The 24,094-nt window shown below is 39.6% G+C and overlaps 1 protein-coding gene and 1 long non-coding RNA gene across 7 annotated transcripts in view; one reads left to right on the top strand and one right to left on the bottom strand.

Annotated features, from left to right (window-relative positions):
- dgkza (diacylglycerol kinase, zeta a) overlaps nucleotides 1-24,094 on the top strand; it is a 107,424-nt gene that overhangs the window by 12,970 nt on the left and 70,360 nt on the right. The window contains exon 1 of one of the 6 annotated variants that reach the window (XM_041218700.1): nucleotides 21,421-21,755. The exons of 2 other annotated variants lie outside the window; for them this stretch is intronic. The gene's annotated coding sequence lies outside the window, so the exon portion shown is untranslated. Of the gene's footprint in view, nucleotides 1-21,420; nucleotides 21,756-24,094 lie in introns of those variants that run through there. 3 more of the 6 variants (XM_041218702.1, XM_041218703.1, XM_041218704.1) reach the window with 3 other exon arrangements.
- Nucleotides 712-22,827, bottom strand: LOC121294701. The gene is made up of 3 exons (XR_005946815.1): nucleotides 22,662-22,827; nucleotides 5,611-5,707; nucleotides 712-4,404 (listed from the first exon to the last, which is right to left on the bottom strand). It is a non-coding gene; the product is annotated as an uncharacterized LOC121294701 (long non-coding RNA).

Here is a 24,094-nt window from a genome sequence, read left to right on the forward strand (position 1 = left end):
AAAATGTCACGGAAGAACTATACAAACAGAACAGTGAAAGGACGACAAAGCTCCCTGGTATTGTATCTAAGGAACAACTGGATCTTATGTGTGTATGGAGGTGTGCATGTGCAGATTTAAAAGTAAATTAAGCCGCTGCCCATCTGCTTAGGCCTGAATACAGGGTTACAGTTCGGGCATTTCTACACTTACACTCCTTGCTGGAGAATTGGACACTTTGAGGTCCTTAGGGGTGACACAGGTTGTCATTAATCCTTTTCCTTTTGAAGCTGCTATGGATTTTCATTGCGATTAAAATTTGCATAATGTGGGCCCTGTCTAGTCAAAAATCAGTTTAAAGTATGCACTTGTAAAAACAAGACTTAGCCTGTAGCTTTGAGAGTGTTGCTACTAACAATATTGTGCAGATAACAAATTATGTTATAAAACAGATGCTCTTCTACCAGAAAGCGTAACGATATTCTATACCTAGGCACCAGGACTTATCTGGTCTGTTTTATTGCTGTGCTGTAATGATTAAGGAGTAATTCAGTTTAATTTTAGTAAGATCAGAAAACGAATTTTGTAATCACACTTTCCATAATTGCACCAGTTTCCTTTTTTCTCTTAAATGACATGCTTTTTTTTTTTTTTTTGTCACGTGATCTAGGATGTGTAACATTGTTTAAGGAGTATTAACTTGTTTACAGCCTTTCTTGTGTAGGAATTAAAATTGCCTTAACCGTCGATTGGGCCACGTGGAAAATGCTTCATTCATTTTTATAAATGGTGAGGCATCTTGTTATAGTGCAGTGTGTGTGTCGTGTTTATTCAACCAATCTGATTTTATTATCATCTGGTTTACGGACAGCTGCTTTGGCAATGGGGAGAAAAAAACAAAACACAAAATGCATTTTGTGGTCAACTTATACACTTCAGTGTTCATGGCAGTCATTTAGTAATAGATTGTATTTAATGATGTTCATTTGTGCGTGACCAGAGTTATGCTACCCTGTTTCCACATGGGACAGGACACACGTGTTTCACCCAATACTGTATATCTTGTGGCGACAATGTTTTAGCACAAGCATTGAAACGTTTAGCCCCGCCCTCTCTACTTGGTAAGGTTAGTGTTATCTAGCTGGCAAGATAATCATTTTATAAGGCTGAGCATGTAATCCCTGTGTCCTACAGTTGAATAACAATCGCTAAATTCTCCAGCCCTAACCCTTGTACATCCCAAAAACAAGTCTTCACTGTAAATCAGGTGGATGGAAGTCCCCATGAAGAATAAGCCGCGTTTTCAGTTGCTGCATCCTGCAGAGATGCATTAAACTGCATGTTGAGCTAACCCAGTTAAACCATTGAGTTTACAGATTTTAATTGAGACGTAATTGAGAAGGAAAGCCTTTGAACCACTAGCTACTTTTAGAGCTCTTTATTTTTAGATCTTTATTTTTAGGAGCTTTTTTTTTTTTTTTTTTTTTACACTGTTTCCTACTGGTTTGTGAACATCTGTTTTCAAAATCTACTATTGAAATACTTCCAACTGTCTGACAGCCTGAATAAGGTACAGTATAATTATCTTAAAATCAGAACTAAATGCAAGATTTGTTATTATCCTAAAGCCTTACCAAGCCTGGTGGAGCGCATCATTGCTGGGACATCGTTTGCTCTGATCACAGCATGGCACAGACTTCGCAGGTGGGCTGTTGTGTCGAGGGATGGTTATCAGTTCAGTTAATACGTCACGTAATTGCTGCAGAGAGGTAGGGTAACATGGAAGGTCCCTTGAGTCTGTGCCGTGCTCCTCAAACCATTCATACACAATTCGGGTGTGGCAGATGGGTGCGTCATCGTCATCTTGACAGTAGCCTTCAGTGTCGGAGTTAAAGTGGATGGGCTTGATCAACAACGGTGCTTAAATAAACAACAGCAATGAGCATTTGTTCAGCTTTCCAGAGGAATCAAGGGACCAAGACTATACCAGGATGCCTCACACCGGGATGAGGCCAAATCCAATCGAGCAGACAGACCCTAATAAAGTGGCCAGGCAGTGTCTGTGGTCTCTTTATTGGAATGTTTGTTTAAAATGAACCTGTGCTTTTTCTGTCACTCTGGCACTTCTCCACATGTGTATCAAACCCATTCTCCAGAGCACTAATGCATCTGTTACATTCACTTAGAAGTAAGTGCACTGCAGCCAGCAAATCCAGCACAGACCAACTACCAAAAACCATAAATGACCTAAAGCTAATGTGCTTTAATTATGCCTAATGGTCTTGCTGAAAAACGTAACCACCTCCCTTCCGCATTGCCGATCTTGATTCATGTAAGCCTTGCACTCGTATCTGATGTGGTTGAAAAACACTCTGCGGTTATTTATTGAGCCTTTATTCTTTAGTCTAAGCTTACTGGAAGTATTCCCTAGCATCTGGGCATGCTTTCGTATTTTAACAAGGTGCATCATTGTTTTAAAAGATGATCTTGAACAGGGGGTGGGCAGTGTTGTTCCAGCCATGTCCTTTTTACTGTCAAATTGAATCAATTCAGCCTAAGAAGGATACCTATTAAACCTGGAATGGAATACCCCTCCGGGACTGGAGCTGCCTCTCTGATCCTGGATATAACAATAGTCATAGCATGTTCTTTGTGTCATGTCTGACTTTTGTGCTAATAGTTGGCAGGGTTCATTCTGGCCAGGAACAGTCCTAGCCAGGCATGGCAGTGGAGTCACCTGGCATGACCACACTCTGCCATCCAGACTGGCTACTCTCCAGTCGATAAGAAGCTTAATGCAGTTGCATTCTACAGGGCTTAAGATTTTTCTGTGCAAATGTAAGTTGCTCTGTACACCGGGTTTGGGCCTGTATACGTGGCTAATGTGAACACAGATGGCTTGCTTTAATTGGGCTTCTGTGGAATGCATCCTCCCGCTGAAGCGCTGCCTTAGTGCTGTTGAGGGTTCACCTGCCAGTCTCTGTCTCATTTCGGTGTTGTATTCAGGGAATCTTTTTGGTGTCTGTTCCCTGCATAACCTCTGCTGCAGGTTTCAGGAGGATAATTTTATCTGCGCTTTGTAAAAATGAAAATGTGGGCAAGTGGTTTGGAATGGTGATAAGAAGGATAATAGAGATATTGCAAGACATCTAGATTATATAACGGTTAAGGTATAGTGCGGTGTGGTTTGAAATTGCCAGAAAAGTTTGTAAAAGTGAATGCGTTCTCACAAATGACCACACTGGGTCTCTGGCAATGTTTGCACTCGTCAATCTGCCAGTTTGGAGTTTTAGTTTTTCTCTGTCAAATCAATGTGGGCTATCCATTTATATGTCCTTTTATGAGTTACAACAATTAAGATTATATGGTAACGCTTTACATAGGGTCTTTAATTTATTGTGCATATACATAGTAGTTACTTAGTAAATACAGGTGTACTTACATATGATTACAATGTTATTATGCATAGTTACAATGTACTGAATGTATAAATCCACCCCTTTCCATAACAAAGAAGAGTTTCCTTTGCAAGCCTATGAGAGCCTGGTATGCCAACAATACAGTATATGCCTCCAGCCGCAGTAACGGCTGGTGCTGAAAGGGTTAAATGAAACATTAAACCTCTGACATTTTATGACTTGGCAGATTAGCAGCTTGAATTATATTGCTCGTGAGCAGAGATAATGGTTCCGAGATATTGTGTCAAACAATATTCTAAGGAACAGCCAATTGCCCTTTAGTGCAGTTTTTCCCCAGTTGTAATTAATATGGGGATTTGCTGTGCTCTGTTGCTATAGAGTAATAATTTGGCAGTGGATATTCCATTTAACAAAACCAAGTGTTTTCGTATTGGTTTTGTGGAGCCTGAAAGCATATTTTTGACAGCAGGTAAGCCGTGGTTCTCCATCTGCCAGTATCTCTGTGTGGTGTGTACGGGGGCGCAGAGCAGTTGGCAGTTTTCTGACTTCATACTTAACATTGCAGCACTTTTTGGCAGAGAGAAGGGATACCAGCCTGTCGATATTGCTCAACGGGACACCAGATCCCCTCTGTAAGCGTCTTTGAAACTGATCATATCACAGCTCTCTCTGCGCTAAGTAATTGCAGTGTTGAAAGTGAGTGCTAATAGTAGCTAGTAATATTAATAATTGGCTTTACATCTAGAAAAGGTACTTTTCTGAAGTGCGGTGCTGAAGCCAAAGGTGTTGGCATTTATTTATTAGTCATCTTGCAGGATGCAGCATTAATGATATATCCACCCCCTGTTTTTTTATCCTTAAATTAAATGTAAAGTTGTATTTACTTTTATATAAAATATTTTATCATGAAAAATCCATTGAGATGAAGATCTTGTTTCAAAGAAGTCCTGAAGAGAACAGCGTGCAGTATTTCAAACATTACAGACATTACCAAGACACGGTCCATCTATTAAAAAAAAAAAAAAAAAAAAGAACAGTCATTAAAAACAATCACACTCTTGGGTCAAATAATACCTCTAAAAAACACGAAACCTGCTACTGAAGGCAATGAATTCCAAGCAGAAGCAGTTCTAGAATCAGAATGTGCCAAACCTATTCTACGCCCTAGGAACTAGGAATCATTCAAATTGATTTACTGTAACAGCGCCCTCATCAACAGATACTGGAGATGTGTTGTAGTGCAGAAGATATTCAGGTGTTATTCCTGTGGTGTTCAGTCAGAATTCATTATGGTTTTACACTCATTATTTTAAAGGGTTACTACACTTTTTTTTTTTTCTTTTAATATGTTTGATTCCTGTACAGCACCCTCAATGGTTTACAAGTTGACACATTATATTCTGTACACTGCAGCACCCCCTGATGGTCATTTCTGGAAGTGGTGCTAAAATGTAGTCCTACCTGTCTCCTGTGAGGTATTCCTATACTCCTGCAGTGTTACACCGTTCACAGCTGACACACACAGAGGCATACTGTATGCATGCACCTAATGGTTCTGAACAGAAGGTTAATGGCATAGTTTGAGATATTGCTGACAAGTGAACCAGAAGCCCATATCTTAAGATACTGAGATTAGAAAAGGAAGCTGCCCGCTTTGATATCCAGTGGCTTTTAATAATCCGGTTTTAGTGGGGAAATTACTAAACAGGCTGTACAGTGGCTATTATTTGTTAGCATCAGTAGCTTAGATGGAAGTTTATTTCAAAGGTTTGGGCAGCCATAATGTATTGCAAATATATTCAGTATTGTGGAAGGAAATGTATGCGTTGGCTTTGAGAGAGAGGCTAAAAATAAATGGTAATTATCTGTAGTAAATCCTGCCTTGGGGAATTGTTGCAACTTGCTCTGATGGTGGGGAAAAAAAAGTAAAACTGCAATGATAAATCTTAGTGTAGATCTGACTAACCACCCACTTACACAACTGAAAAAAGGAAAAAGGTTTAAGCCTTCAGACTTTCTGAGGCCTGTTTTTAAAACGTAAAACTCATAAATACCGATGCAGTATTTATAATTCTAGGTCAAGAACATAGCTCTTACTGTAAGGCTTGAACATAAACTCACTTTATAGAGGAGCAAGTGCCCACCCACTTTCTTCTGGACAGCTGTCCACTATAACTGACAAGAGACAAACCCGCCCTGCTGTCGTACTTACCAAAAACATCAAAGGATTAAACGAGTCAGGAAAGTCAGTTGGACCACACAGATACCAGGCATCACCCGACCCAAAGCAAGTCCTCTGTTCTTAAGACCTTATACAGTATGTGGTAAGGAATAGAGAAGTCTTCAAGTGACCATGATTTTACATTATGAAATTACAGAGCAGCACCCAAATAAGTTTTACTGGTACTATCTAATGAATACAGGGCTGCTCGTTTTGTTATTGTTTTGCATACTGTATCTAGAGAGCCACTAGCTAGTGATCTTTATCACAAGTTACTTTGTTTCATAATCACAGGGAATTTGGAGGCTGTTTGTCTGTCCGTCTCGCTGTATTTCTGCTGTTTTTTGCATCAGTAGCGAAAGTGCTGCTCCAATTGTGATGAAATATGCTGGTACTTTTTTCAGTGCAGATTATCTCCAGGTGTGTGGAGGCTGTCTGTTCGTCCAGCTGTCTTGTCTGTGTGTCACATTTTTTAACAATATGGTGTGTGTGTGTGTGTGTGTGTGTGTGTGTGTGTGTGTGTGTGTGTGCAATAAATATATATCTCTATCTCTATCTATCTATCTAGCAGACCTCTTCTCCAATTGTGATGAAACCTACTAAGGGTATTCTGTAGCACAAGTTATTAAGATGATCGGAGAATTTGGGTTCTTGTGGGGACTGTATACTGACTAGTGATTACACAAATGCATTGTTGAAAAGTAAAAGTTTTAGTACTGCTTCAATGTGAGGAGGAGATTTCCCAGTGTAAATTACGCCTTTTTGTCTCCAAGTACAAGTGCTCTCATGCTACTGAAAGCTGTACTTCTGAACATACAGCTGTGCTGGAGGATGCAAGCCTCTGTCGCGCTTGTTATAGCAATGCATTAACAGATAGCACAGTGACTGAGTGTTTATCGCGAATGATAAACGAGGACTGTGTTTACAGTGTACAGTATCACAGCAGATTTGTGGGACACAACGTACATCTGACTAAAATACAAAATAAAAGAACTCTCTCTCTTTAATGCACATACAGTGAAGCAAAAATGCACCATGTAATCAAAGGTAATCAAAACCTTTTCTTCAGTTCAGATATTATATCAAAAGGGAGAGACGGAAAGGGAAGTTAGTCTGAGAAGTTGTTTATAGTCTGAACAACACTGGTACTGTATTTACTGTAGAAATATTGAATCACTAGTATAGTTAATTGGGGGACATGCTGTAGGAGCGTTATGATCGAGAGCCTTATAGCGAGGGAGCAGTGCATAGTTTTTCAGGTATTTGGGGTCATTTCCTAATAGGTCTATTCTAGAAATGAACCCAGTGTGACAGGGCATGCAGAAGCCTGCAGGAAAGAAGGGTTTCGGCTTGATTCCCTAATTTATGTGTCTCAGAAACTAAGGTAGTTTTTGCCTGCGTTCCATTTTATACAGTGTCCTTTTGTCTTGAAACATCAACTTGATGATTATTCAGAAGTTTTGAAGCACCTTCCCTCCCATTTCGGTGCTCCAGATCTCTTGGTTCTTGTTAACTCTGTTCACAAAAGAACCACGTGAAGCATTTTTATTTAATTTCCTCTGGAAAAAGTGCACCCCCTCAGATCGCCTCTGCTCGTGACCCGTGCTTTGTCATCGGTTCCATTTCAGTTGCAGTGAAAACCGAAATTTGAAAAGGTAATGATGAGGGCGGAAGCTGGAGTACATCATTGACATGGGCTCGCTGACTTGGGATGGGCTGGCTTCTCATTATCACCTAGGTCTAATTGATCATTAAAGATCTTATAAATCATATACATTAATATGCCACATGGATGCAATGAACAGTCATGGCTGCAAACCGCTCAACAGCATAAGGAGAGAATGGGCCTGTTTGCCAACATTCACAGCTTTGTTCTGATAGTTCTTTTAACCTGGAATCGTTTGGCCAACCAGCAGGTATAACGGATATCACTCGTGGCTGCCTACAGACGAATAACAGGTTAAAACACATTGTATGGGTCTACGTTTCCCCTGGCTGTTAGCTTTCTGGGAGGATATAAAGTGCCTGGGGTTGCGCTGCTTTGTTGACTCTCTGCCGCTGCATGTCACTGTATCACTGTGTGTCTTTTTCCTGTGACTAAGATTTTATCAGTCCACGTTATCCGTAACTTTTATCTCGGCAAAGTGTCAGCGATGTTCAACGTCTGAATATCCTTGCAGACAACTGCTTGCATGTGTGAGATGACAGCTCTCTTGATATTGTGGTTTGCTGTACGCGATTGCCAAGTTGTCTTTAATTATACATTTTTGTTGGCTGTGCGTATTGCTGAAGGAGGCAAAGCTTAGAGGTGCAATTATTTTCTATGTCGGTAATAGTCTAGATGTAATTTAATGACAAACTTAACCGAAATATTATGGAAAAGTTGGCTTGTAGAATGACGGATGAGAGATTCCAGTGCAGAAACTTCAGTAAAACTATGTGTTTTTTCTCCCCTCATCAGCCTTCTCTTCAGCACATCCTCTGATATATACTGGATACCCAAACAGATGACATGGAGCCCATTATCATACATGGGTTAAAAGGCCTGGGTTTTCAGAAGTGTCATAAACCACAAGCCTGCAATTTGTCTCCCAAAACCTCTTAGCAAAGGAAGGTGCAAGTGATCTGTTATTATTAAAATATGTTTTTGAAATTTTGTGAAATTCAAATGGTACTTTTATGTGGCAGTTAAAGAAGAGAGGAATCTGTTTATCACAACTTGGTGAAATCTTTCAACCAAAAAGCCGGACTCAAGTTCTGCGGCATGTTGGCTTGCGTGCAGTATCCAGTAACTGCCCCTTAGACCATTGACATTTCAATAACTGTGTGGAGCACATCATTCTGGGAACGTGCCGTATCCTGTGAGATAATCAATGACTCTTTTGGCAGGCTATTTTTTTTTTTTTTTTTTTTTTTTTTTATTTTCTGTACGTATAACACAGCCGATCTTTCTCTTTTGTGTTTGCTGCCTTCATTGTGTCACAAGATTGGCGTTTTGCTTGAGGTGGCTATTTTAGCCAGAAGAAAAATTGACCAGATGTCCTGCTTTGCCCGGGACAGTCCCTTTTAGAGTTCCATCTCTTGTTTTGAAGACATGATCTAGAAAGCTGGGGGTGACAGAGCTAAATGGGGCGTGAGAAGCAGAAACAGTGTTCTCTTTACTGGCGAGAGGGGAAGTGGGCATTGCTCTCAGTGTTATCTTACCTTTAAAACAAACTAGAACTAAAAGTAGAACATACAAGATTCCGTGCTGTTAGTGTGTTGTTAGCATGGGGTTGCAGGTAACGCACGGAAAATGACAGCCAACATAACATTGTACGTGTTACTTACTACTGTGTGTACCGTCTAAATTGCTCGTGAAGTTCTCCTATTGATATTAAAACTTTGAAAATATGTGTCGAGCTTTCAGTCTGATAGGTGCTTAACATGTTTTAATTATGAATCCAGCCGCTAATTAATGAAATGAAAATACTGTCCTGTACTTGCTTTAGAAATGCACATTTCCTTCTGTCGCACCAGCACCACCCCCCTCACAAAGATAATAATTAATTCTTTGTGAGAGAGGTCTCTGTAACTTGTTCTTCTTAAATAGTTAATATAATAGTTAGTTAGCTATATTTTAATATGGGTCCTGAAAATGAAGGTGTGCTCTGGAGTCTAATTGGTTTAATCTTTTTACAGTTTCATCTCTTTATTCTCTGTAGTTCCGCGCTCTACCGTCAAGTGCAAGTTCACCGCAGCAAAACCTTTCATCTCAAGATTTATTCTTTTTAAATAAAACATTTTTTTAAAAAGGTGGAATGTAAAGGCCTTTTGGTTTTAGTTTTTTTCTGTTGTCTTTGTTTTAAAGCTCAAAGCATTGACGCTAGCTGGGACTGTCTTCCGGTAAAGCCCTGCTTATCATTGTGTGCGCTGTGTGGCTCTGCAATCAGTTTTGTGGAATCACAGGGACTGTGGGCAGAACTGAATCTGCAGTGTTGGCTGAATGAATCTTGAACACAAAGTAAAATTTTGAAATCCTGGCTTCAAGAACTAAAAGCTAATAAACTAATTGCCGGTATCTTCTCTTACATGGCAGGGCTGTGCTGGTCAGGAACTCCTTGGGCATAAAAGAAACCGCACTAAATCTTCAAAATGCACACACTGCCTTGGTGGCTTGCTTGATTGTCTGGTGTAGTAGAAAACAAATGAAAGTCCCCAGTGACACTTTACATCAAGTGTCTCTAATTACTGTGTATGTACATAGTAGTTATTTGGTAAATACGTGTGTACTTACACATAATTACAAAGCTGTTATGCACAGTTGCAATATACTACTCTGGATATTCGATGTTGCATCACAGTTGGGATAGTCTAGGCTGATCGTTTTTAAGAGAGAACGTTTTCATATAAAAATGAATAAATCATATTATGAACATGTGGCTACCGAAATGCTTGTGAGCGTCCTATTTTGAAGACACTAACGAGGCCGAGAGACCATTAGTAAAGTGCTCTGCAGGTCCTGTCTCGTCGAACCCAGTCTTTTTTAATTATGCAACCTGCTTTTGAAAGGCTGATTTGAATAGGACCGGTTTGAATAGTCCTCCTTTGCAAATGCAGAGCAATGCCGAACGGATGTCGTCTGCAAACGAGTGGCTTTTTCTTGGCATCCAGCAGAGTGAGTTGTTCCAGGGTAACCAAATTCCTGATGCAAAGCACTCTTACTTATGGCTTCCAACTATAGCATTCAGAATGTGTCTGTCATTCATGGAACAGCTGAATGCAGGGGTGGGTCCATTCGTGGTGTTGTGCAATGGGAGTCCTGTTTCCAACCCTGCAGTGTACTGGTCTGTAACACTTTACAAACAACACTGGACAATTCAAGAGATTTTGTTTGTTAAAATGGACTGTTTGCCACTGGTCTCATTGTAAAAGCAGAGTCATTATATTTGTACACCTCCCTCAGGTGGTGTTATCACTCAGGAGCCTATTCCTCGGCTCCTCCTGTGAAAACCTGTTGTCAAATGCAGGGGGTACGGTAGAGGTATTCTACTGTAAATGGAGGAATACAGAGGGAATTAAGGCAGCGGGTAAAGGCTTAGGTGATTAGCACAGTCCCATCCATTAGATTTTTACATAGGAAGGCAGGAAGATATTTCCTGTCATTTTACGCTGTTGGCCTCCTCACGTGGTTTTCATCGGTAATGAGGAAAGCTACAGTGAAAGGTCAACGTGTGGGCAAATTTGCATCGATCTTGAGCACAGCGTTTCGGATGCTGCGTCTGGTAGGCGGTGCTCTGTAATTTAATATCACAGGCAGATACCACCAGTGGGACCGTGGCTAGGAGAGGCCAGGGCTTACTGTATGTTGCAAAAGATCAGTCCTATAACAGGAATCGTGTGGCTAAGCAGCCACTCAACATGTTTAAGGATCTGTGTTTTCTGTGCTATCCGCAGTGATGTGGCCTGTGCATGATCAGAGATCCCGGTTGCCCTTGTAATTTGCAATGAGAAGCCAACTTTTTCAGTTAATGTGTGCATGCAACATAGCTCTTTGTCTGTTTCTTGCAGGTTTAGCTGTGAGAAGGCCCCAACAGTTCCAGTCCCCTTTTTATCTATAAAATGGAATCCAGTTGTGGATTTTAAAAATTATTAGAAATCCAGGGATTTTATGCTGACAAGGAGAAGCACTTGAGATGATTTCCTTTACTATTGACAAGAATGAAGTACTGTACATAATGTCTTTTCTGATGAAATCAGAAGTGGGTACGTCCTTTGGAAATGGGTCCCCAATACGAGCATTGCACTCCTACGTAATATTCTCTGTAAACCTGTTGCTTTTCTTTGCAGTTCTTTGGGGGGGAGGTTGGATAATATGTTTTCCTGTTTTCATTCGGAGCCAAACCCCTGCACTAATCCAACGCTGTGGCTTTGGGGTTCATTACTATAGGCAAATGAAGAGGCTTGCATTCATCTGAATCTCCTTGTTGAGGCTTGTAGCAAAATTAAAAACAATTAGCTGCATAACACAGCAGAGACAGCGTGGTTTGCAAGTATGTTTCTCATTCTGGTACTCCTGTACACCCCCCCCCCCCCCCCCCAGCTACTGTTGCTTCAGGTTGTGACGGCATATTTCCAAACAATCTAATTAGGTTAATGCATGTGTGAGGAAGAATCCTGTGTTTTTTATCCAAGCTGTTATGCTGAAGTGCTGACTGAAAACACCCCCTAATCTAACCTTTAAATAAAAATGTGCGATTTTTATAATCTAGATGAATTGATTCTTTTGCTTTTGGCAGAATGTAGATTAACGAAGGCTATATTGCATCCAAGGGAGTGTTTAATTATCACTTCCATATACTTGACCTTCGGCAATTCAGGCATCCAATCACCTGCATCGCTGCTGAGTAGCACTGAGTCATGCTCAAATGGTACAGTTGATTTGATGGTCCATTATAATCAGTAAATGGCAAGCCAAATTAAGCTTCTTTCCACACTCAGAAAATGAGATTGGCAGCAGGTGGCCGGTGAATGACAATCGTATTAACATCCCAGGGTATCAAGGAGGCTGTGTCTGCAAACCCTGAAACTGCAGGCAGGTACTGTACCTCAGGTGGCAGGGTATGATGGTCTTTGACTTTAAAATCTCGGTTAGGAGGCGTAGATTAATAGTGGCCAAAACAGAGAAGGTGAGAATAAACTAACTGCAATTAGAAAACGATTGAGTGCAAACAGCCAATCACCTTCCAGATCTAGCGGGCTTCTATTTTGCATAGTGCTGTGAAATAAATTAAATAAATCCGCACATAAATACCAGCTTTTTCCCTTAACAGTCCAATGTACAACTAATCTGATAACATAAAAAGCTAATGAAACATTGATACTTTCTGACGCTGGTCTAGAGACAAGGGAAATCATGTCTCTGTAATGAGGGCTTAATTCACAGCTACTGGACAGCAAACCAACAGGAAAGACACGATTCGTCCACAATTCTGTCATCAGCTAGGTCCAAACACCCTGCCTCAAAACCAGCCAGTCAAACTGCCAACCCTGTCTCAGTTCTTTCCGCACCAGCCAATCCACTCTCTGCCAGCTTGAATGATGCCCCGCCTCCAACAAGAAGTTTCGAGTCCAACTTGATATACTACACGGACTATTCAATGTCATTATAATAGTAAAAACCACTTTCTCTGCGTGTGTGTCATTTTTCTGTTCTAATTATGCTAGGGACTATTTTTCTTAGCAGAAGGTTATCCGGTGAAATAGCAGAAGTTCAAGGAAAATATAGCTTTTTTTTGTTTTTCAGAAAATATGGCGACTGGGCTGTAGAGTGTACAAGAGAGTCCTTTACAGACTCAAAAAATTACATTGTATTCGCTGTAGCAGCTTCTGTGTGCAACATTTTAAAGCTGTTAATTACTTGCACTGACTGGTTGGAATTGAAGGGTGTAAGTACAATTTTAAATGTTTGGATCCCGTTGTATGTGGTCGCCTTGCCTGTATGAGTGTTGTGTGTAACTTCAAACAGTCATGGGAAAGCATCTCAGTTTCTCAACACATTGGCTGTGGTCGCAAGCAGGTCATTATGACAAGGAACAGACCAGGCCACAGTGCCCCTAATCACACACATGACACACCAGTTCCCATTCAAACTATTAACTGTGAGCAACATGGTTCCACCTACTGCTAAGGTCATTCTAGGTATGTACTTTTAATTGCTCAATTGAGTGTGCTAGCACTTTTTTTTAATTGATACCATATGCCATCTTGTGGTCACTGACTATAACTGCAAGTCATCTTTGAAAACACAATAAAATATATTTCTTTTTATTTTACATGCCATATGAGCTTAGAACAGTAAAGCATGGCAGAAGTACAGACTTGGGTCAGGCTTGGTCTTCACACAGAGGTTACAGTAGCTGATTTAAATAGGATGCTGGCATGATTTGACTGCGTTTTGAACAATCTTGTAACTATTTTAATGAGCAGGTAGTATGGTGGAACTCTTCAGCAATGTTCCTTTTGTGCGAAACCAAGACAGTTTGTGTGTTGTCAAACCTATTACCAGACCTGGGGTCAATTCTAATAAAAATGACATTGTATTTGCAATTAATTATGACGTGTTATTGACCTCAGGTCTTCAATCGCACTAAACTGCACACTAAAATATGTAAAACACTAAAATAGCTGTGCCACATCCCCAAAATACATGTGATTCCTCCGTCTGTGTCTTGACACTAGTGTACCCTCGCCTGTCACTTGCTTTTCATAAGCCACAGTAAAAAGAGAAATTGGGAAAGCTTTGAGTGCCGATGACAAAATAACTTCCTCCTCTGTTTTAATAAGAGGGTTTAAAAATGCTCCTACTTCCCTTGTTTGAGCGCTGATAATACTGCTTTCAAATGCAGCTGGAGAAGACCTACAGATTCATGTATTTGTCAGCACTTAAGATCATACTTGATTTACTGTATTTTTGTTCTTGTAACTTGAAAACCTTTCCTCTTAATTGTCTCTCACTTCAGACTCCTCCACCTTCCTCCTAAAGGTGCCATTGCGTGTTTCACCAACATTCCCAGCAGCCACCATGGATCTCAGAAGATTAAACATAGGCTGGCCGTCCTATAAGTATATCTGTTTCTCTTGGCAAGCGCATAGGAGTAGTGATACAGTAAGAGCTGTGGCAGCAGCAGCATGAGTGCCCCTGTTGCAACACTTCCCCTGCGGGCAGAGTTGGGGGTGGGTTCTTCACACCCCTGGCTCCCTGCTTCCCTTGTTCACACTAACAGCAGGTCTGTATCACACCCCCCAGGGGGGGCTAACCTTTCCTGCGCCTTTTACTGCAATTCCCAGAACAAAGCTGCATGGCCTTTGCTACACCTTTTTGTCATTATTCTTTCTTGGACACGTGTAAAAAAAAAAACCTGTTGATTTAGCCATTCCTGGTTGTCATGTCCTGCAAGTACTGTAATGTACAAAAATAAATGTCTGTTGTAGTTCAGTGTGCATTTGGCATCATGTATGGAATAGCTGTTTTTGGACTGAAATATCATCTGCGGCTCTTGTTTCCGCCTCTCCGTTAAAAACAGCAGTCAATGGCAGCAAGGAGAAGAGCGATTTTTAACTTTGTTTTCTTTCCTAGGCTTGGATATTAACTGGGGAAGTTTCTGTTTTGGCATTCTCTCAATATTGGTGGGATTCATTTTGTTTGGTTTTAATTTTGCACAGCTTTTTGGGGAACTTGTGGTGAGCTGGCTTGTGAAAAAAACAGCAACAAATCTCAGAGTGTGATGGCAGACATCGCCCACAAGAGGGCACCCCTGTTGCATGTTTATTTTCATTCTTTTTTTTTTGTTTTGTTTTGTTTAGTTATCACAGATAAACTGGCACCTCTTGTTCCTGGTTGGGCTTGACTTTGAATTTACTGGTCAGCATTTTCTAGTAGAAAAGAGGATTAGGTATACTACCCAGACACTTAATAAATAAATAAATAAATAAATAAATAGTAAATGGAGCATTTTATGTCATATTTGAGGGCAACATTTTCAAAACTGTATTTTTAAAACTAAATCATTCTGCTTAACACTAACAACCCTAGCTAGCAGGCTGTTAATAAACAGAGTATTAGAAACAGATATTAAGTGGTGATGTGTAAGCCAATACAAGTTGATGTGATCGTAGATATGCCCCCTCCAATTGCACCATGCTTTGTGTGGGCTTTGAAAAGAAACAGCTTGTGTTTCAGGGAGACCCTGAGCTGTGACTCAGTAACTGCTGATATTTTGATCTTTGCTGATTTTGGAAGTCTGTGGGCAGGTGGGTTCCTCTCTTTCGTAAAGCCATGCATGTAAATGGGTTTCATCTCCCTTCCAATATGACTGTAAAGGTCTCTGTGCCCTTTGGGGTTTGTGTAAGATGAGTCTTCTGCAAGCAACCTTTTTTAGTCGTGTTTTTTTTTTTTTTTTTTTTAATGAAGGAACACGCAGCTACTTTTTCAGAAACAGTGGCTTGAAACTGGGAGGCCTAGTTTGAGTCTGCTTTGTTGCAGCAAACCCCCAAGACTCCCCTGATGTTCCATGACGTGGGCTGAAACCCAGCACGGTCAATTCGGCTTAAGTAACACCAGCTTCACCAGTTAGAGCGGATTCATTTTACCGAGATTTTTTCTTTTCTTTTTACAGCTGTGTTGTTTTATTCTCCTCAGACTCTTCTCACCGTGTTGAAATAATTTTCTTTGTACAGCTGTTTGCTTCAGTATGAATACTTTGTGGTTATTTCATTAAAGTTAAATGTTGTCCACTGACGAGCAGTTTGCTTTATACCATTGTAAATATGTTTTTCTAGATTATGCCAGTTGAAGATCTGTATGATCTTGATCTGCACAGTTTACGGTTATGAAAGGAACTTCAGTTTAGTTCTGCAAACATTTACAGAACAATAACTAATACCCTTTTGTGTCACACAGTTCCCTTCAGCATGCAAATACAGTGACATGCAGTAAAACACTGTAATGCAGCCAGCTCCGTTCTAACTCGCATTTCCATGCATGGTTGGGTGAGGCAGGGTAACTCAATTAAAGGCACAGCTGTCATTTCACTGAATCGTTCAAATAAAATAAGTTGCAGACATATTAAAGATCTAGAGGAGCAAACAACCAAGAAGCTCTAATTATCACAATACAGTGTCTTCATTTGCATATATTAAAAACTAGTTGTCTGTGCCGCAATTATTTCATTTTCCTGTTACAGCATTTAGAAGACATAAATAAATAAATGTGGCTGTTATGAACTGATTTGAATATAATCTTGTAATATACAATGGGAGAATCCCTTTAACATCAGTCAGTGTTCTTGACAAGTATAGTACAAACATTTACATAAAGAAGACACATAACTCTGTTTGTATTGCCAGCATACTAGTATATCAACAAGCAGTAGCTATTGGTACATTTTTTAAATGCTTTGCATGTTTTAATGAAGACACTAGCTTATTTAGGGTACAAAGTACTGTTGCGTAAAGCTAATTGTCTGTTAAATTTCATGTTGTACTCCATTTCTTTTTTTGTCAAAGGGCCATATCTGCATATGTGAAAGACATTAAAATAAGTGTTCCTTGGAAAGAAGAGATCTGATCAGGCTTCAATCAGGAGTCTATTTCGAGTAACCAGCATGCAAATAGCCTTTGAAAACTACTAGTGACCTACTTCAGGAATGTGAACCTCTCTTTGTGTGGGATCACTTCCATCTGGAAAGAAAGCCTGTTTTGGAACCACATCTCATTGCTAATACACAGCTACAAACAAGCGAGGGAGATGTTGAGATGCATACTGTATATTAATCTTTGCAAATCCCCAAATTATAATGCCTAACACTCGTCTAGTGTCGTTTTAATGCATAATGCAAACCAGGAGAAGTCTCAGGTGACGGTGATATTCATACATACGACACTGCAAACTTGCACATTAGGAATGTATACACATTCCTAATGTGCACTAATGTGGGATTATTTATTTACAGCATTGCAATATTAACAGGATATGATTCCAAATGCCATAAAGGATTTGATCTCATTAGAACATCAGTTACGTGCAGCAATTTGGGAAAAGTGCTGGGACCCCAGAATGCACAGGCATCAGCTTTTAATGGACAGTGTAACGTAAAAAGTTGGTGTGAAGATTTGTTAATTTTTCCGATTTATTTTCACTTTCAATTCTCATTCCCTTTTAATCAATTCCAACACATCGTTAATTGCAATCAGCAGCATTCTGTTAAAACGAGCATCTCACAGTGGCAACAAATCACTTCAATTGAAGCCACTGTTAGTCAATTAAATTGGCTTGAAATGAAAGCAGTTGAACAATCACAACAATTGTTGTGTCTCTAAAATATAAATTCCTTGATTTTTAAAAAAGAAATGGAATTGAAATTGAAAAACAAGAATTTGCACCAACCCTGGGAGCATCTCTCTTGGTACTTCACTAACAGTAAACCTGTTCCAGCTCAGCTATGAGATTGTGAGCTTTGCAACCCAGCTTATAAAACAATCACTAATAAACAAATAATAATTAAAAATACTGGTTACTGAACTCTTTCTTTCCATGAGCGGTGTCTGCCGACTGTTTTAGCTATTCATTGCATTTCCCCTAGCGAGCAGGAGAATAATTAAGCAGAATGGATATTTATATTGAAAAGGGAACTTGTAATGAGAGCTCTTGTTTGTAAATAGGGACTTCTTTATAGTGCGACACTCCATGGTAACGCTTCTGGAGAGCACTGGAAACCTCAGCGAAGGTCTAGCAATTAGAAGCGCGCTTTCAAACCTTTTATTTGTATTTATATATTTTGTCACATTAGCTGTATGGTGAATGGGCAAGTTTCAAAAAACGTATTACCATATGTATCCTCTGAAGTGATTTCTTCTGAAGATACTTAAAAAAAAAAAAATGGTGATTTTATTAACTGAATATCTTGAAATGTTAATAGAATATTAGGAGCTAGCTGGAGTACATTAGCTGTTGTCTTTCATGTGCTAGAAGAGGCTGAAGAAACTGGTTATAATTATATAGTGCCTGCTGTGCATGCACAATGAGACTGCTCATGGTTCGCTTTGTGTTGTATAGCCATCATAAAGAAAAAAAAAGAGAGATTTTGGGTGGTCATTATTGGATCAGAATAAAAAACAGATAAAATTGGTCAAATTTGGACATGCTGTATCCATTCAAGATGGAAGTGTGGTTATGTATGCATCTATCAGTGTATTACTGGATCAGGGTTACAAACTGGTCTGTTCCCAGACAGGAAGCAGTTTATGAAGTACTAGTACAACTCACATCCACATAAGTAGCATTACAGGAAATTAAGTCTCATACTAGTTGTGTGTTGACCTTTCAAATGAAAGATGCTGTGCATTAGAAATGCTGGGGCCATTCTGGATTGTGAAATTGGTCCTGGGTAACAAGCTGGTTTTGCACAGATGGAGGGTGGTATTGCTTGGTGATCAGGAGGCTCTGCTGGTAAACTACTTGATATTTACAAGGGATTAGGACTGACAGCCTTTCCCTTTCCGTTCATAGTCTCTGTACGAAGAATAAACACGAAGTAGACTTAAAGTACAGCACATGCTGCTTTTGAGTAGAATAACCTCGGCTGTCCAAGAGTGATATTAGAAGCATTCTGTCATACTGAGAAGGAAAGCATCAACAGACCCCCGTCATATCATGTAAAATCTGAATCGCCGGGTCTAAGATTTCATAAATCAGCCCAAACCGTTTTGTCCAAACGTTATAGAAATCAAGTCACCGGTTTGGGTGAAGGGTTGGGGTTATATAACTGACTCGTTTCGTCTGATGGGTTTAATGGTTCCCATGAAAGCTTCTGTTATGGTGCTTTTTTTCTGACTGTTCCTGCAATTCCGGATCTGCTATTCAAACAGCCCCAGCAGTGGCTGTGCTCATTAGCACACCATCACGCTGAGGCCCTACATGGACACAGTGTGAGCGTGAATCCCTGCTGAGTTTAATGATCCTCACCCCAATGTGATCACTTCATAGTGATTTCAGGATGTTAGTTGGGCTCTTGTGATGGAGAAGATTGTTGGCGTTTGCAATTTGGATGAAACCTGCTTGCACATGGTTGCAAACTGCTATTGTCTGCTTAAAAAAAAAAAAATACTATTAACAGATTCTGTGAATTGGTAAGACAAGACAAGGAACAGAGACAGAATGATAAAACTGCCATCCAAAGAAATCACACACTCGTTTTAAAGAGCTCAGCCCCAAAGAAGCTACAAACGAAGAGAATGTTCTCCGCTTTTTGTCGCAGAAGCCCAACGCGACAGTCTTATTAAGCGTCTATGACTGAGAGGTGCCCTTTTCACTCTGTGGGACGGGTCAAGCGCCTCGCCTACCTGACTGTGTTGAAGAAGCGCCTTTAGCATCGAGTCGGAAGAGGTGTTTCAGTTAAGCAACACTTACCAGGTGTTTGAGGGTTATAAGGTTAAATGAAAGAAACAACTTCCTCGGCTGGCTTTGCTGCTGAGTGACTAAAGGTCTAAAGGCTGTGAAATGGCCCCTCTCTCACGGTCTATATTTTAATAATCTCTTGGAATGGAATCGATTTTTTGAATTGGTGACTCAACTGTTCTTATCACCTCCTCCCCCACCAAAGCTTCCATGCATGACTTGTAAAGGATGACTGCCTGAACTGTGAACATTAACATGCAGGGACAGGGGTAGAAATAAGACTTGGGCAGTTTTACCCATTCCAGGTTTTAATGTATGCTTGATTAGCCACATTGAATGGGTAACAAGCTCAGGTGAGATGTATTGAATTCATTACACCAGCAGGATTAATACAGCACTAATCGTTGATGGTATTTGGACCCTGTGGTTTTGACAAGTTCGTGGGGTTTATCTTCCAGAAAAGTGTTCTGTGAAGTTAGTAATGCTCTCTAGTTTACTTTGAAGCTTGATAAAAGTAGAAATTCGCTGCTTATACGATAGGATGCTGTGGCTGTTGCACCAGTCACTGTGATATTGCCCACGAAGACTACCCGGCACACCACGTGATAGGCTTGCATGCTGGTGGATTTAGGCTACTATTGTAGTGGGTCTCCGAATTGATATAAGAGTTTTTATAATCACAAGTCTGTTAGAGCAACAACCTGCATTAAAAATGGTTGTCATCTGTTATTTTTCTCTCTAAAAACCCTGTTATTGAATTTACAATCGCCTGCTTCTTTTTTCTATTTCTGTTTCTCTGTTAGCCCTGAATAATTAACCCCTGCCTCTCCACCACTCCAACACTCTCATGCAAATTAATGTTCCAATACTAAAAAAAAAACAGCCTGGCAACAGAACTGTACTGTGTTGGTGTGTCAGTGTGTGGGTCAATGATAAAGATAAAATAGGTCGTCTGCTGAAGGGGAAGAAAGTACATGTCAATGTGGCTGTTTGGCAGGAAGTAACACTTTTGGTAGGCAAACAAACCGTGTGGCTAACCATTGTGTACAGCATATACAGTATATATTCCACTGTTTAATCACCTGTATGTATACTGTAATCTCAGGAGTATAACACACACCCTGTGTATAGCATGCATGATTGAGCTGCCTTGAGCATATCCCCTTGTATTACCTAATATACTAAAGTACTGTATACTGTGCATCTCCTGTATAATGCAACACCTGTTTATAAAATTATAGTCTTCTAAAATGTGCAAAAAGGTGCACATTTAATTACACCTTTTAGTAATTTCCAAGAGTGTTGAAGCAGGTTTCCACTGTAGTTTGGTGTGGCTAAGCCTCCAGTGGATAGTTGGTTATCTTGGATAAAATATTTAAGTTATAAATAAAATAATAAATAAAATAAATCATGACGTATAGATACTTTTAAAGTACAGGAGCTTGTACAGTTTACTGTCTGCATGCACTAACTGCAAATAATCAGGCTTGTCCTGTATATAGTCCAGACTGACATGCTTTACAGAAAACTGCGTTGCAAGTCCAGTTGTTTCCAATCTCTAGTAAGGTATTACCCCTTGGCATTTCTCCCATAAACAACACAGAACATCAGTCGCCATTACCCGTTAATTCAACGTTTCGTTTCAATAAACAGAATCCGGCAATACTCTGAAGAATAATTTCATTTAAACAACAGGGAAGAAAATGGAGTCCCTGTACAGTACAGTAACTCTTGCAGTTTATACGGAGTGTGTCATTCTAATGTGAGTACTCTTTACCTCCTCTGGGCAGAGTAATTTTCTTCTTTGTGGGCAGAGTTTCAGTGTGTGGGTCAATTGTAAGTGTGGTTGCTATAGAAACTGTTTAAGGGCAAAGTTAATCTGCTGGTTAGCTTGTCTCTCTCAAGTGTCGAGAGCCAGTAAGTGCACTGTATGCGTGTGTGAGACAGAAAGCTCTCTCTGGTTTGTAGAGGAAGTACACGGATAGACAGCTATTTTAATACAGGCACTTGTGCTCGCTGTCTCACTCTGTCTCTGGAGTATGTCCTCTACTCTAGGACGACCACCGCATATCTCCAACCTTATCAGTCTGAACTCCTGTTGACTGGGTTTTATATTCGTTCTTTGAACCAAACCAGAATTTATATCACAGACGAAAGACTGGATGATATTTCTTTCACTTTGTGCCTCTTCAACTATCAGGTTGTAAACATTTTATTTTGTCTGTTTGTTTTTTTGATAAGTAGTATATTGAATGCATGTGTGTTTATTTCTGTGACCTCAGATTGGACTGTAGAGTTTCAGATATGAAAAAAACAAACAAAAAAAAAAAAACGCTAACTTTTTTTCAATGTATTTTGCCAGTTTACAGTGGTGGCAATAGTGTATGGACAATACAGTGTAGTATGTCATTGAAGTAAGGACAGATCTATCAATATAGTCATATTTGGAGGAAAGAACTGCAAGCAAATATTTAAAGTTCATAAGCTGAAATCAAAAGTAAAGATCCTCTCATACATGTTCATATTTTAAGTAATTTAAAGGTCTAAGATAGATCACCACTTGAGATGATATTTCTCGTAACAGCAGCACTGCTATCACTTCCCATATGGCAAATGTCAAAAATCTTGCAATATATTTTATATTGCCCTGAACTGTATAAGTACAAGACAAACGTATTTTTTGCAGTATATAAAAATAACCTCTTTGCAAGGTTAAAGCAGAATAACAGTCCAGCAGCCTGCTGTACTTGGTAAACCTTTTCTAAAACAAAGCTCAATGAAACCAGGACAATTAACGTTGAAACTGGAGATAAATTGATTTGCTAAATCGTGTTTTAAAGGCAACAGATTGTCCCAAAGGGGCAAACTGTGTCTTTACTCCTAAAGATAATTCGTTGTGTACAGCCCACATCATTATTACTAATGAGCACAGTAATTGCTTGTAATTGTTGTATTTGGCAAAAGAAATGTTAGCAGTGATTTTATTGAAATACATATGGATTTAAATGTTTGTTTTTGCTTAATTTTGTATTAGTGTGAAAGTAAAACGGGCTGTGGTAATTACCGCCCAGTATAGAATTATTCTGAAGAAAGTAGTTCTGCTTACCTTAATTACTTCTCATGTCTGGCAAGTTGATTTCTGTAAAATATTATTCTTGTTCCAAAAACAAAATACGCGGTGATTTGGCTGTTACAATAGTTTATCAATCCTGAATACTGACTGTCACACAGAGAAACTAACACAGCATGTGCCACCCAAAGCTACTATAAACATGATGCAATTGCATTTACTCTTGCCATATTAAATAACATTCGCTTGGGAAACAAAAATGTTTGCTTGCAGTAATTATAGGTCCTTAGGTGACCTGTGTCTATGAGACTGGCTTAAGGAGATTGTGTCAGAAAGAGTTCCCATTAGCTTGAATAATAACACTGTCAAAATGAAGGTCCATAATTCTTGAATAATTTTGAATAAATAGCAACTGTATTTCACTGTACCTTTTACAGTCTAAATAGTGACAGCTAAATTGGCTGAATGAATATAAAACAAATGATATCCATATCTGATCGATTTATGTTACAAATGTAGTTACAGCAACTTGTGGATTTGAAAATATGAACTGGTGTTTTATTTTTGGTTCAGGGGTATTTATCATGTGGTTAGTAATAACTTTGTTAGTGCAGTTGCGTTTTAACTAATAATATACAAGAGTTGCTTACAATTTTATCTATTTTATCTGTCTCTTGGGATCCCCCTGAACATGCGATTGACTACTTTATAGGTTTAAATAGATTTGTAATAAAAGGGCCCCTGCTTACTGTACTACACATTAAGAAAGCTGGCGCTAGACCGTTTTAGGATGTAGGCAGGCAGCGGGTAAGGTTGTTAAGATTTTGACAATGAAGCATAACATGCATCTGGTGACAAATGTGAGTGTTAGATTGAAATATCTTTAAAAATGCAGCCTTTGTGGGCAGGAGTCCTTCAAGTGTTGCAGTTTATGAGAAAATGCAGCGGCAGCAAAGTCAGGTTGTTTTTCTAGACAACAGGAGGATAATTTGGTGACCCACACTTCACACACGTGCATACTCCAAAATGCTGCTGTAGTTTTATGATCTTCTTTTAGAATATGAAATATGCAAATGATGCCTTCATTTTCTCCATCCTGGGCCTAACAATTGCTGTCTCTGCACCTGAAAGAAAGATTCAAACTTGTCAGGAGTGGACTTGGATCACTCCTTGGTTGAAATCATGAGCGTGCTGTGTTTCATTTGTTTTTGTACTTGACAGCTGCAGTGTCAGCTAAGGTCAAGTTTTTCCAATCCAGAGTGACGTACTCCATGTGAAAGTGGACTCTCAACAGTACTCAACTACTCATCTACTGAGCAAGGTGCTAGCCACTGCAAACCACCAGGCGATATTGATTTTTAAAAACAAATTATTAGTAATAATTCAGATTTATTGTTTAGACAATGGAAAAGCACTGTACTGTATGCTGGCAACAGTGCTGTGTAAAAGACATTCTGCTTTGGTTTTCC

This window comes from Polyodon spathula, chromosome 19 (assembly GCF_017654505.1).
Source record: "Polyodon spathula isolate WHYD16114869_AA chromosome 19, ASM1765450v1, whole genome shotgun sequence".
Lineage (NCBI taxonomy): Eukaryota > Metazoa > Chordata > Actinopteri > Acipenseriformes > Polyodontidae > Polyodon > Polyodon spathula.